A 12,574-nucleotide genomic window follows, 5' to 3' on the forward strand; every position below is an offset into this window, starting at 1 on the left:
GGAATTTGAAGTAAGTTCTCTTCAGTTTTCCTTTAAGTTTTAAAGCTATGCATCTAGGCCATAAAATCGTTGTGTTTATTTAATCTTCAAAATGTTTGTGTTTAAGAATAATTCACAGACTCTTAAATCAGAAGGAATCTTAAGAAAACATCTGGGGTCTATGATAATGTCTGGCACATAGTAGATGCTGAATAAACATTTAATGAAGGGAAGCTGGGGGGAGCTTCTTATTTTAATCTTAAAAAAAAAAGAAAAAGAAAAAAGTAACCCCAAACCAACTCCGAGCATTAAAGAGGTAAGTTAGTTGCTCTAGATTGTTCATCTAGTTTAAGCATGGGGTCTAGAATTTATTCCTCTTAATTTCCAGCTTTGTTACCTACCCCCCCAACCACCCAGCAGTCTGTTGACTTGTTTATATAGGACTGCCAAACGTAATCTGCCAAAGATGGATCACAGGAAAAAAAAAAAATCAGAAAGAACAGTCTTCTTTGCCTTCACCATGCCCAAAAGTCATCCAGCATGTGATGTTCACGTAGGATATGAAATATGTAAAGTAAATATCATATACAATATGCAAAATATAAATCATATATCGAGTGACTCGAAACGTCTATTTTTAAGGGAAGGGGTCAATAGACAATCTTCCAGGACTTATTCTACCTTATAGCACCGTTTGTATACCCACGCAGGTGATTTGTGGTAGTCTGACTAGCTATAAGTAGACAGGTTTTTCAGCAAAACGTTTATCTTTGTCTCTGTGTATTGTTGTATTGATTTTTCTGAATTTACCTACGAACGAGGCATTAACAACCTCAATGCATTATAGCCCCAATAAACTTATCTTGCACTATTTTGGCCTAAGTGATAGCTAACCCATTGACCAAAGAAATCCAGGCTGCTAAAAGCCTTTCTTGGCCACTTGTTAGCCAGGTCAGGCTGTAAAATCATAACACAATGCACGCCTCTTCCATGGGGCACCACACGGCAGCGATTAAAAAAAAAAAAAAAAAAAAAAAACCCTCACTTCCATATCCAGTGGAGTTGTAGTTTATTACTATAACCCTCCCAAGTCAAAAGGACACCAGTTTCAAGCCTAGCAACTTGGTGCAGACAAGGTTTTTCCTCCTTACCCTACTCTGCTGGGCCTCTGTACCTGTCCTCTCCTACTGTCTACAGGTCCCGAACATTAGAAAATAGAAAATGTGATGATCTTTGTGTGTCTCTGTAAAATGTGTGTATGTGTGCGTGTGTTTGGGTGTAACGGGCCTTCTGTTTGGCCGCGCGGCCTGTCTGTCAGGCCGCGGGCCAATGGCAGGCTGCCTTATATAAAATGAGTGTTTTCAGTCTCTCCGGGTTGCATGTACTGTATGTGGAGCAGTGTACAGTGAAGCGGAGGCAGAGCGGCTCCGCGAGCTCCTCTCCACTTTCCCATAGAGGAACCCTGACTGGCCGCTGAGGGCGAGCCACACACACGCCCTCACGCCCGGCGAGCCCGCGAGGTAAGCGCCCCCCATCCCCAGCCCTTCCCGGGCGCTCTCCCCGCACTTTCTGTTTTCCTACTCACTTGCGAGCCGCCGGGCTGCAGCCCCAAGGACTCCGCGGCAGGAGCAGCGGCGGCGGCGGCAGCCGGTAGGGTGGACTTGAGGAAGACGGAGGGAACCCCGCGCGACCGGAGCCGCCGCTGGCCGCTCCGCTCCCCGGGCACTTTCCCCCTCCGCCAAAACTTTGGGTCGGGAGAGGTCGGGGGCGAGGGTCGCGGCGGCCGCGCCGGCGGGGGGCGGGGGGCGCGGAGGCAGTGCCCTGCGGGCGGGAGGCTGGGGGCCGGGCTGGGGAGTAGTAGGCCAGCCGGTGCCAGGCTGCGTTTGCAACCAGCACCTCTCGACACACAGGCAGCGCCGCCCGAGAGGGGCACGGGAGCCGGGGCGCGGGCAGAAGCAGCCCGAGGAAAACAACAACAGAGCCAGCCCTCACGCCGGCGGGCGGCTCGTGGCCGCCCGGGGAGCCCCAAACTTCATCTCGGCGAAAGTACGTGGATCCCAGCCTGCCGGGGAGGTGGGGCCTGGGGAGCTGGGGCAGGGGAGGAAGGTACGAGGAGCCAGCCCTCGGTGGATTTATTGAACGTTTCGTGTGCGTCGGTGACCGGGAACAGCAGCCCAGTTGCTCGTTCATCTGGAGAGTTGGGATTTGGGTGTTCCGGCCCCGCAGATCGGTGCCCTCTCACCCCCCACCCCTAACCAAATGCGCGGCGAGTAGAGAAAGTGCTGTTTTAGTGCCAGAGTAGCCAGGAGGAAGAATAGGGGGAGAGGGGGAAGAGGGCGAGGGAGAAGGGGAGAGAGAAGAGGGAGGGAAAGCGGGGGGGGGGGGGGGGGACGAGAGCGAGAGAGCGAGAGAGAGAGAGAGAGAGAGAGAGGAGAGAGGAGAGAACGGGAGGGAAGAGAGGAGGGGGAAGAGGAGGAGGGAGGCTGTGTCAGGATTTTGCTTGAATGTGGGATTATGTTGTGTCAATAAGTTTAAGGTGGAGAGAGCGAGGCTGGGGGTGGTGGTGGAGGGGAGGAGGAAGGCCTTCGCTGTTTAAAGTCTTATTTCTGAAGGTAAGTTATGGCATTGCATGGTCGCGATGACAGAAAACTTGCAGATCCTTTATCCGGGGATGGGGTCGATGCCTCTAGAAAGAGCTCCCCAGTCGTCTTAAGCCACACTCGTGTTACACTGTTATTTGCTGCGATCCGGGTCGCTAGTAAATTACAGAAATCAGACTCGAGGTTTCTTTTCCTCCTCCACCTCGTCTCGTTCGCTTACCCTCAGAAATTTATTATTTTTTTTTTAATTTCTTGGTATTGTATGAAACTTAACGTAACTGTGACCAAACCCGAGTCCAGTAATTTACAAGGACCCTAAATCCAAGAATCTGGAACACGTTTATGTGTGAAATATCCGCGATCATTTCTGCTAAATGAGGAAGGTAAAACGAAACGATGCAAAAAGCTAAGACACAACATGTACGACAGAGGGGGGGGGGGGAGAGACGGAGAGAGAAGCTATTTTTTGCTTTCCTTTCTGTAGAAAGGAAAATAAAGCGTGCATTCCCCTTCCCTCCCGGTGTGTAGGGTCTAGTCAATATTTTAACTGTCTGAGGACAAATTAGTCCAGGTGGATCTTGTTGAAAAGTTTTCGCGAGGTGGGGTGGAGGTGGGGGCGGTACGAAGGGGAAGGTGGGTGGAGGTTGTGGGGGATGGGGACGGAGCGAGCTCTGCCACTGCTAATGGTCATTGGCCTGGGGCTTTGAAACCATTGCCTGTCCTGCTAATGACACGTCCAGTTCTCGTCTCCAGGCCGCCGACGCCGGGCTGCCGGCGCCTGGGGTACTTTCCCCACGCGGGGAGGGGCTTTCTTCGCCATCCCCTGGGGTTGCCCACTCGCGGCGTGGGGGCCCCACGCGCGCCCCCTCTCCTGCGCGCCGCCGCCACCTCTGCTCGCGCGACTTCTGTAGCTAGCCCGCGGCGAGGGGGCGCGGGGGGTCCCCAGCGCGGACGTCCCCGCGCGGCCACCCCGCGTCGGGCCCCACGCGCGCCGCGCGGTCCAGGCTCGGAATGGCAGCGCCTGGCCGGGCGGCGGTGCCTCCCCGGGGGGCAGCGGAGGCAGCGGCGGTGGCGGCGGGATCTTCGCCGGGGCCCGCGGGAGGAGGAGGAGGAGGAGGAGAGGGAGGAGGAGGAGGAGGGGAAGGAGGAGGAAGAGGAGGAGAGGGAGGCGTTTTCTGCCCAGACCGCCGCCAGTTCGAGCGGGCACGGGGACGGGGACACCCCACTCGTTGCTCCTCTGTTATGGAAAGGTGTTTAGCAGACTTTTACGCCCGGAGTGTGGGATTTGTACTTCATTTTTTCTCTCCCCCCTCTTCCCCAAAGCAAGATGGACTCTATTCCCTTTCTCTTTCTCCCTGTGCCTCTGCCTCTGTCTTGTCAGCCTTTAAGATCGACATTTTGTACTAAGATGCAAACTTGATGGTGACCAGCAACAAAGGCGGGGTGGGATCCCTCGCTCCCTTCCTCCCTCTCGGTTTCCTAGCTACCCCCACCCCGACCTCCAAGACCTGGTGGCCCTGCACTTGCCGCCCGGGCTCTGGCGAATGTGTTTCCAGGCTCGGTTCCGATCTCCAATCTCGGGATTGTGACTGGGGCCGGGCGTTTGGGCGACGGCTGTGGCCGCCCCAGGTCTGCAGGGCTGAGGGCTGCGCTACCTGGACCCGCTGCCGTCGCCGTGCTACCTCCAGCCGGCTCCTGGGCACCGTGGAGGCTCGGGCTGCCTATCGATTGCTATGATTTGGTTACTGGTGTATTTGTCCTGGGGGCGGCGATCACTTGTGCAAGTTGATGAATGATCGCGTTGTGGGTTTTGGGTTTGCAGACAGGATCAACTTTCAGCTTTGTGCATACGGGGAGTAGGGAGTGAGGGTGCTGGAGACACCCTGGAATGCCAGCTGGGCTACCCTCAGCTCTTTGAATACAGGGAGATTCTTTGCTTGTATTGCTCCACAGTTCGCGCGTGGGGGTGGGAGGTAGACAGGGGGGAGGGGTTGGTGGGGAGCTGAACTCCTGGATTTTGAGGACCTTCCTTCAGAGGTGTTGCAGGAGTTGGGACTCTATTGTAAAGCTCTACCATACTGATGATGTACCTTTATTTGATACTTTATAGGTCACTATCATATGACAAAGGCTTTGCTGCAGTTCATCTTCCTCCCTGTGTACTTTCCATTTGCCTTCCCGGGTAAGTAAGCAAACTCTTTCTACAGGGAAGCTGGATGGCTATTAGCAATGACCTGAGGGTCCTTACTGTTCACATAAGAAGGTGGCTTATTGGGGTTGCAACACCCCAGAAAGCTTGTCTCCCTGAGTTTCCCACAGCAGAAATCAACTTATGATACTTAGTATTTAGAATTCAGTTGCTGTTATTATTAAGATAGTTGAAATGTTTATTTCACATTTATCTGCAAGTGTCATTTGAAAACTTATTTTCAAATAGTCATTTAGTTGATAATGAAATTTTACAGAGTTGAAGGCCTAGGAAATTTAATACTAGATAATATTGTAGAAAGAATGCAGCCTATGAGTGGAGAGAATTATTAAAAACCCAAAGAAGCATTGTGCAGAATGCCTCTCTAATTATAGTGACTGACATTTGCTTACTCTTTCTTAGGTGCTCTGTCTTGGGTAACTTGTGCTGTTTGTGACAGTTATTTTTGTGGTGGGGAAGGGTGGACTAGGCAGTATAGTAAATCTAGTATTTAGATATAAAAGGCCTGATACAAAAGGCAAATAAACATTTCCAAATTAGTCATAATTTTCTGCAAAATTTATATACTTAGAGAAATTGGGTATATTTTAGAAGCCTGTATATGCAATAAACAACGACTCAGAAGTCCCTTAAGCGCCTTTTTCAGACGTATGCCCCCAAATGGAAAAATTGCTGAAATAACGTGTGGGGCAGCAAGTGCCTGAAAAATTAGTTTGTGAGAAGTAACAGTGTAGGTGAGGGTTTACAGAACATGCGAAGGTAGCACGGTGAGCCCCAATTGTTTGCAATTTGCCCCTCAATTGTAAAGAACACCTCAGGTATTCCAAATTGCTGATAAATTCAGAAAACTGGTTGTACTAAATGTGTAAATCAGTTGTACTACTTAATCATGTTACTGTAGTGAAGATGGAGTTTGTATTTTGTGAATGAAGATAGACTTGAACTCAGTTTTCCATAAAAGAAAAAGGAAAGGGGCCTTATCTCTTTGGGATATTATATTACTATTATATTTGTTGCTAAAATGTGGTTTTAATATTAAGAGGAATTGAGGACCCTGCCTCTCTGGTAGTTTCCGTATAGTAGCAAAATGTACTTTGACATTGCTGAGAACCTTAGGTGATTAGAAGCTCGGTGTCCAACATCTTTCATGGAATGTAAATATCACATTATTTCAGATAGTTAAGAGAACCTCTTAATGTGTCACATACATAACAGTCTGATTGGAACAATCAGAATGAGATGGTTCTGTAAGATGAATTTAGTGCACACCAAGATATGTGGATTTCAGTGTCTTTGATTTTTTTTTTTTTTTAAGCTTGTTTGCAAGAGAAGTTTTTCATTTTTGAACATATGGCAAGAGTATTCAAAATGCATTCCTGATTTACTAAAGAACACCACATTTATACATGTGAGGCACATTATTTTGTTCACTGGAGCAAACTTTTAATGTCAGTTTTTTTCCCCATGGAAATATGTTTGACCAATTCAAAATTTAAAATGGGAATCAGTAATTTCCAGAATAAAAGCGATCTGATGAGCTCTTGAATTTCTTTGAGATATCAAACAACTGCTTCATTAAAACAATATTTTCAAGAACTGGCCTGGTCTTTGAAGTCAGAGTAGTTTTTGTAGTGTAAAACTTGTAATAGTGATCTCAAAGAAGTCACCCTGACAATGAATTACCAGATATTTGCATCTAAAACATATTTATTTGATTTGAAGCTTAATTATCAAAATAAGAATTTAGATAGAGGTTTTGCTATTTTATTGCCAAGAGTTTTCAAACTTCTCATTTTATTATTCCACTTATCTATATTAAGTTTTGAAACTGAAGTCTTAATTTGCATTTCACATTTAATGCTAGCTATTGAAAAAGGGGTTCATATATGTTGTTTCTTAGTGCTACGTCCTTTAAAGGTACCCTGGTGGGTTAAGTCCACTAGAGACTTCGATATTAACAAAAACTTGCAATTTTGACACCTTCCTTTTTTTTAATTCATCTGATCTTTGCGTCTAAATTAAAAAATAAAGTTCTGGGTTTAGGAGTTTGTGAGATGGTTTTGCCTTACACATATAGCTATGCTATACAACTTGGAAAGTGTATACCTTTGACCTACAGATCTGATCTTTATGCTTAATCCATTGAAACAGAGATTTGTTTAGACATTGGAATTAAAACACAGCTTTGAGTGAAAGCTAATATGAACAGGTAATTATGGTTTGCTTATGCTGTAACTATGTAATTGATAAGGCTTTTTGTATGTAATTAAAAAAGAAGGAATAGTCTCAAAACAATGTGGCACAATTCATGAAAATCTAACTCAGCAACTAAAGTATAAAGTCATACTTTTCAGTAAAATTACAAACATAATTTCTAATTAATCATCAGCCAACATGCTAAAAGTTTACATTTTCCTAGATTTTATAGAGCATGGGTAAAACAAGGGCCATACTTTTAACTGGATCTTAACATGAGTATCAACTACTTTTATATTAGAAATCTTTAATGGAAGTAATAAAGACTTCATAGTTTAACCCTACTAAAAAAACTCTTTGAAAATAGCCTTGTTATCGACAGACTTGTACGAAAGGAAATCCTTGATATTATTAATGTCTTAAAAAGTGCAGAAATGTTTAAAATTGTGATATTTAAATGTTTTAAGTTACTAAATTTAGGCAATTAATTTTGGCATATTGCATCATGACCAGTATGGCACACCTGTATTTTAAGATTTAATCTCTTTTTTTTTTTAATGCTTATTTATTTTTGAGAGAGAGAGAGAGGGGGGGGCAGAGTGTGAGCAGGGGAGGGGCAGAGAGAGGGAGACACAGAATCCAGAGCAGGCTCCAGGCTCTGAGCTGTCAACACAGAGCCCAACGTGTTGGGCTCCCAACTCACAAACGACGAGATCATGACCTGAGCTGAAGTTGGATGCTCTACCTTACTGAGCCACCCAGGCGCCCCAAGACTTAATCTTAAGCAGTGCTTAACTTAAGAAAGAGACACTTTTCTTGAACTTACAGTGTGAAGTCCACCTCATTTTTTAACATTTTACCAGAGGGCATCTTTTAAAATAGGTCCAAGTGATAGCTTTTTTATATTTTTCATCAACTTTCTTCCTCTCACTGAGAAATGAAAACAAACCCAAATTATAAAAACATTGTAATTTTATTGTTTGGTTTTTATCACATGCCCCAGGTATACTGGATACTGGTGGTCCTCAGGCTATACTTTGAGAAGCACTGCTCTGAAGGTACTAAGGATTGAAGCTAAAGATTGAATGAATCTTCCGGCTAGAAGATTCTGTGACCGTAATTCAGTCAGTGGGTTTGTACTACCTCAGGGGCAGTCATCACATACTGTATCGAATTGTAGGGATTTCTATATATTAAGTTACACCTGAGGAAAGCACTTTTTGAGTACAGCTTCACTCAACATTCATATGTGTTCATATTATCCTTTAGAAGGTAATTATAGTTTCTTGAAATGCCAGGACATCATGTTAAAACTGTAAGGATATATGCAGAAAATCCTCATGTATTAATGGGGATTGTTTACATTTTTTTTTCTTTCAAAGGAAAAGATGAGATGAGAGAACTGGAATAAGTATCAGTTACACAATGGAAATACAAAAGAAGGCAAACCAATAACAAATTCTACCTAAAAGTTATAAATACAAAGATGAAAGACAAAAGGAGTGAAAGACGTAAAGGATTGATTATAGACCATGAAGCATTGACACACCTACCAAAATATAAACTTAATAAGTTAAAATATGTGAGTCACTTCAAGGATCTAGATAATGAAATAACTTCAGGTTCTGAGAAGGTTGTATAGAATACAAAGTAAAAAGAATGAGTTGGATTTTCTCAAGTCTTAGAAAAATAAAATGATACTGTAAAATATTGATTAAATAATTAAACCAATAGTTAAATATGGCCCTTAGGTGAAGATTAGGGAATAAAACAGAAGTTCCTAGAATGGAGTAACTGAGATCATAAAATGGACACAGAATGTTGGGTTTCTGGTAAAGGGAATAACTAAAAAAACCATCGATAACTTATTTCAAAGGAGAAATAAGAATGAGGGTAAAATTGTTTAAAGCAGTTGTATTAAATGTTTTTCACTGAGATGTATGGTAAGAAATACCTTTTATATCCTAATCCATGTATAAAAACTGTAACGAAAGTTTCCTTGAACAGTATTAAGGGCAGTGCACTCTGATATTTTTTATTCCTATCTAATCTTTATAAATCTGATGTGTTCCAAACTATTTTATTTAAAAAAATCATGATGTTATTCACTAAATTAATCTTAAGATTTACATTTTGAAAAACACAAACCTGGAGGACTTGTTAAAAATGAAGGTCCCCAGGAGTGCCTGGCTGGCTCAGTTGGTGAGTGTGCAACTCTTTATCTTGGCGTTGTAGGTTCGTGCCCCACACTGGGTGTAAAGATTACTTATTATTATTATTATCATTATTTTTAACATTTATTCACCTTAGAGAGAGAGTGCGCGCGCAAGAGAAAACCACAAAGTGTGAGCAGGGGAGGGGCAGAGAGAGAGGGAGACACAGAATCTGAAGCAGGCTCCAGGCTCTGAGCTGTCAGCACAGAACCCATTGCAGGGCTCATACCCACGAACTGTGGGATCATGACCTTAGCCGAAGTCGGATGCTTTAACGGACTGAGCCACCCAGGTGCTCCGGGTGTAAAGATTACTTAAAAATAAAATCTTAAAAAAAAATGGAGGTCCCATATCTAGATAAGTGTGAGAGGTGGGGCCCAGGAATCTGCATTTTAACTAGTGCTTCAGTGATTCTCAAGCAAGTATAAGGCACTCTAACACACTTTGAGAACTCTGGTGTAGGGGACAGGTGGCTAAAGAGTGAATAGGAAGGAGTCATGCACTGAATGTGGGGTTAACGTTCTTTGATGAGTTCTCTTCCAACTTCAGTCTGTGACTGTATTTCAGTCAGCATGTTTGCAATTTTGAGAGAGCCCTTGTCACCCTCTGTTGATATTCCTAGAGTAGCAGGTGTAGTACAAGGAACAGAGGCTTTGAAGCCAAAGATCCCTGAATTCCACTACTGTTGCCCCTCTTGCGTACTGACTGAGGGAAGTTAAGCATGTCACTACAAAATAAGCTTCCATTATTATGTGCAAAAGGGCGTATTAATATTTACCATGTAACAGAATGAGAATTACTGTAGACAGTAATGTCTGCTATGACCCTTATTCACAGACAACACTCAATATGTATATTTTTATAGTTGTATCTCACCTCATCCCAACTTCCACTAAGTTTGAAGTTTCTTGAAGCTGTGCCTTTTAGTTTTTTTTAACATCCTTTTCTTTCTTTCTTTCTTTTTTTTTTTTTTAAAGTAAACTCTATTCCCATCATGGGGCTTGAACTCACGGCCTCAAGATCAAGAGTTGCATGCTCTACCAACTGACCAAGCCTGTGCCTTTTAATTTTTGTTTTCTATAAAGTACAATTGACCATTGAACAACACTGAGGTTGGGGTGCTAATCACACCCCACTCCTGTGCAGTCAAAAATCTGCACAGAACTTTTGGTTCCCCGAGAACTTAACTACTAATAACCTATTGTTGACCAGAAGCCTTACTGATAACATGATCACATAAACAGTCGATTAACACATAATTTGTATGTTATACGTATTATATGCTATATTACAATAAAGTAAGCTAGAGAAAAGCAAATGTTATTAGGAAAAGCATAAGGAAGAGAAAATACATTTATAGTACTGTACTGTAAATATCCATGTATAAGTGGACTGACTTAGTGTTCAAGGGCCAACTGTAATTCTCAACCCTGGTGTCAAGAAACACTGGTGCATTTTTAACTGGATGTGAGGTGTTAGATAAACACTTTATTACTGAAGAAGGAAATAGTAAGAATAACAAGGATAAAAGATAAAAGGGTAAAAGTGACGAATAACTGAGGCATGCCATAGTTAAGTATGGTGCCCCTTCTAATTTGGGGAATGATTTCCCTACCTCTTTAAAAAGACAGCACAGGACAGGAGGATAGCTCTTTTCATATTTCAAAGTGGTTAGTCAACAGCACTGGGCATTCTCTCTGGTGACTTTAGCCCATCTTGGAATGTCTTAGAGCATCAGTTCTCAAATTTTCTTCTGCTTCAAGACACATGTGACTGATGTTTAACATAGGGTGTTCTAATTTCCCTGGTTATAGACTTAGATAAATTATGTGGTAGTTCTCAGTGTGAGAAAGTCACTTCATTCCTTATCAAGAAAATATATCAGAATATAAGTGAGAGTGATACATTATAATGAAAACTTTGAATACACCCATATGCAAACATGTCAATTTCTTTATAAACTGTGGTACTTTGTTCATAACTAATTACTTGAGCATTCCTCACAACCAGTTAAAACTTACCCTTGTGTCAAGGCATGAAGATTGAGAAGCATTACATCTGGAGTGCGTAACAAATTACATTGCACAGAATAGGCACTTAAATAAAAAAGAGGGGCAAGCTAAGGAGAAGATGAATGGGAAATACACAAAATCCCTGAAATCTCAAACAATGTGAAAACCAAAAGCTAGGAAAAATACAACATGTGGCTAAATGCAAAGGAAGTACAAAAGACTATGAGTATCAGGGTTCTCAGACTTTCCTATCATACTCAAGTACTCATTGCCTCTAACATAGACATTCATTTAATTTATTTGAATAAATTAAAGTTAAAGAACTTTGTATTTCCTAATTTTTAAGGTTACATTTGCCAGGAACATCTTTTTACTTTGCTATATTTTAATTTAGCTTACTTTTTTTTTTATCTCTAATACATTAATAAACTATATATTTTGCAAATGTCTTTATACTTTGATGTGTAATGATATTGGATATACATTCACAGTCCTTTATCTGAAAAAATCTCTGAAAAACTAATTTTTTTTTTCCTCCAAAAGTTTGGTTTCAAAACTCATTTGGTGGTAGAACCTGACCCAAACCGTCATGGCCTTGTTTGAAGTAGTTGTAAAGCCTACTTAGAAAGGATGTTCACATATTCTGCTGTAGAAATAGTAATGTATTTGGCTATGAGGTGCTATCGTAGATCTAGCTAGGAGTGTTACGTAATATATGCTGTCCTCTCCATCTGACCTTTAAGACTCACAAAAATCTGAAGCATACCTGGACCTAAGGGTTTCAGATAAGGGACTGTGATCCTATTGTATTAACTTTCTTAGTTCACAGAGTGAAATTGTCTGGTATTTCTACCCATTTAACTCCGTGAATATCCTTTTGCTGATTTTGATCACTGGTCATCTGAACATGTTGAGTTCATTGTAAGCTGGTGAATCATGTAAGATAGCCTAACAAGACATCCAAACATTATATATTAACTTAGTCAAACTGTCTTTTGAAACCCTGTGGCTTCAGTCATGAGGGTGGAAGGCATCAGAGGTTATAAAGTCAGCTAAGCAAAATGGTAGTTGACGTTTGTACCTCCTAAGTTGAGTAAAGTGAAGGGCTCCTAGGTAAGGAAAGATTAAACACACACACACACCCACCCCACTCCACCCCACCCCACCCGTTAGTTGAACTTCACCTGTCCATTTTGACATTGTGATTCCTCTTTTGTATTTGTTGTAGTTGTTAGTTTATTAAACACACACACTGAAATCTGTACTTGAAACTTTTACTTTGCTGGACGTTTCTCATATAATGGTGAACAAAATTTAGGCTACTTTCATTATGGTTTACTGTTATGAGAGGTTTCATGAAGGGTT

General features: G+C 42.5%; 1 protein-coding gene across 6 annotated transcripts in view; it reads left to right on the forward strand.

The window, feature by feature from the left end:
* The first annotated feature begins 1,350 nt into the window (after nucleotides 1-1,350).
* The window catches only part of BBX (BBX high mobility group box domain containing), a 282,740-nt gene continuing 271,516 nt past the window's right edge, over nucleotides 1,351-12,574 (forward strand). For 2 of the 6 annotated variants that reach the window (XM_019448262.2, XM_019448264.2), the window contains exons 1-2: nucleotides 1,351-1,499; nucleotides 4,690-4,761. The gene's annotated coding sequence lies outside the window, so the exon portion shown is untranslated. Of the gene's footprint in view, nucleotides 1,500-1,889; nucleotides 2,026-2,572; nucleotides 2,592-4,689; nucleotides 4,762-12,574 lie in introns of those variants that run through there. The other 4 variants (XM_019448258.2, XM_019448265.2, XM_019448259.2 and 1 more) reach the window with 3 other exon arrangements.

Source organism: Panthera pardus, unplaced genomic scaffold (genome assembly GCF_024362965.1).
Source record: "Panthera pardus isolate Hobbes unplaced genomic scaffold, ASM2436296v1 HiC_scaffold_16, whole genome shotgun sequence".
NCBI classification, from domain to species: Eukaryota; Metazoa; Chordata; class Mammalia; order Carnivora; family Felidae; genus Panthera; species Panthera pardus.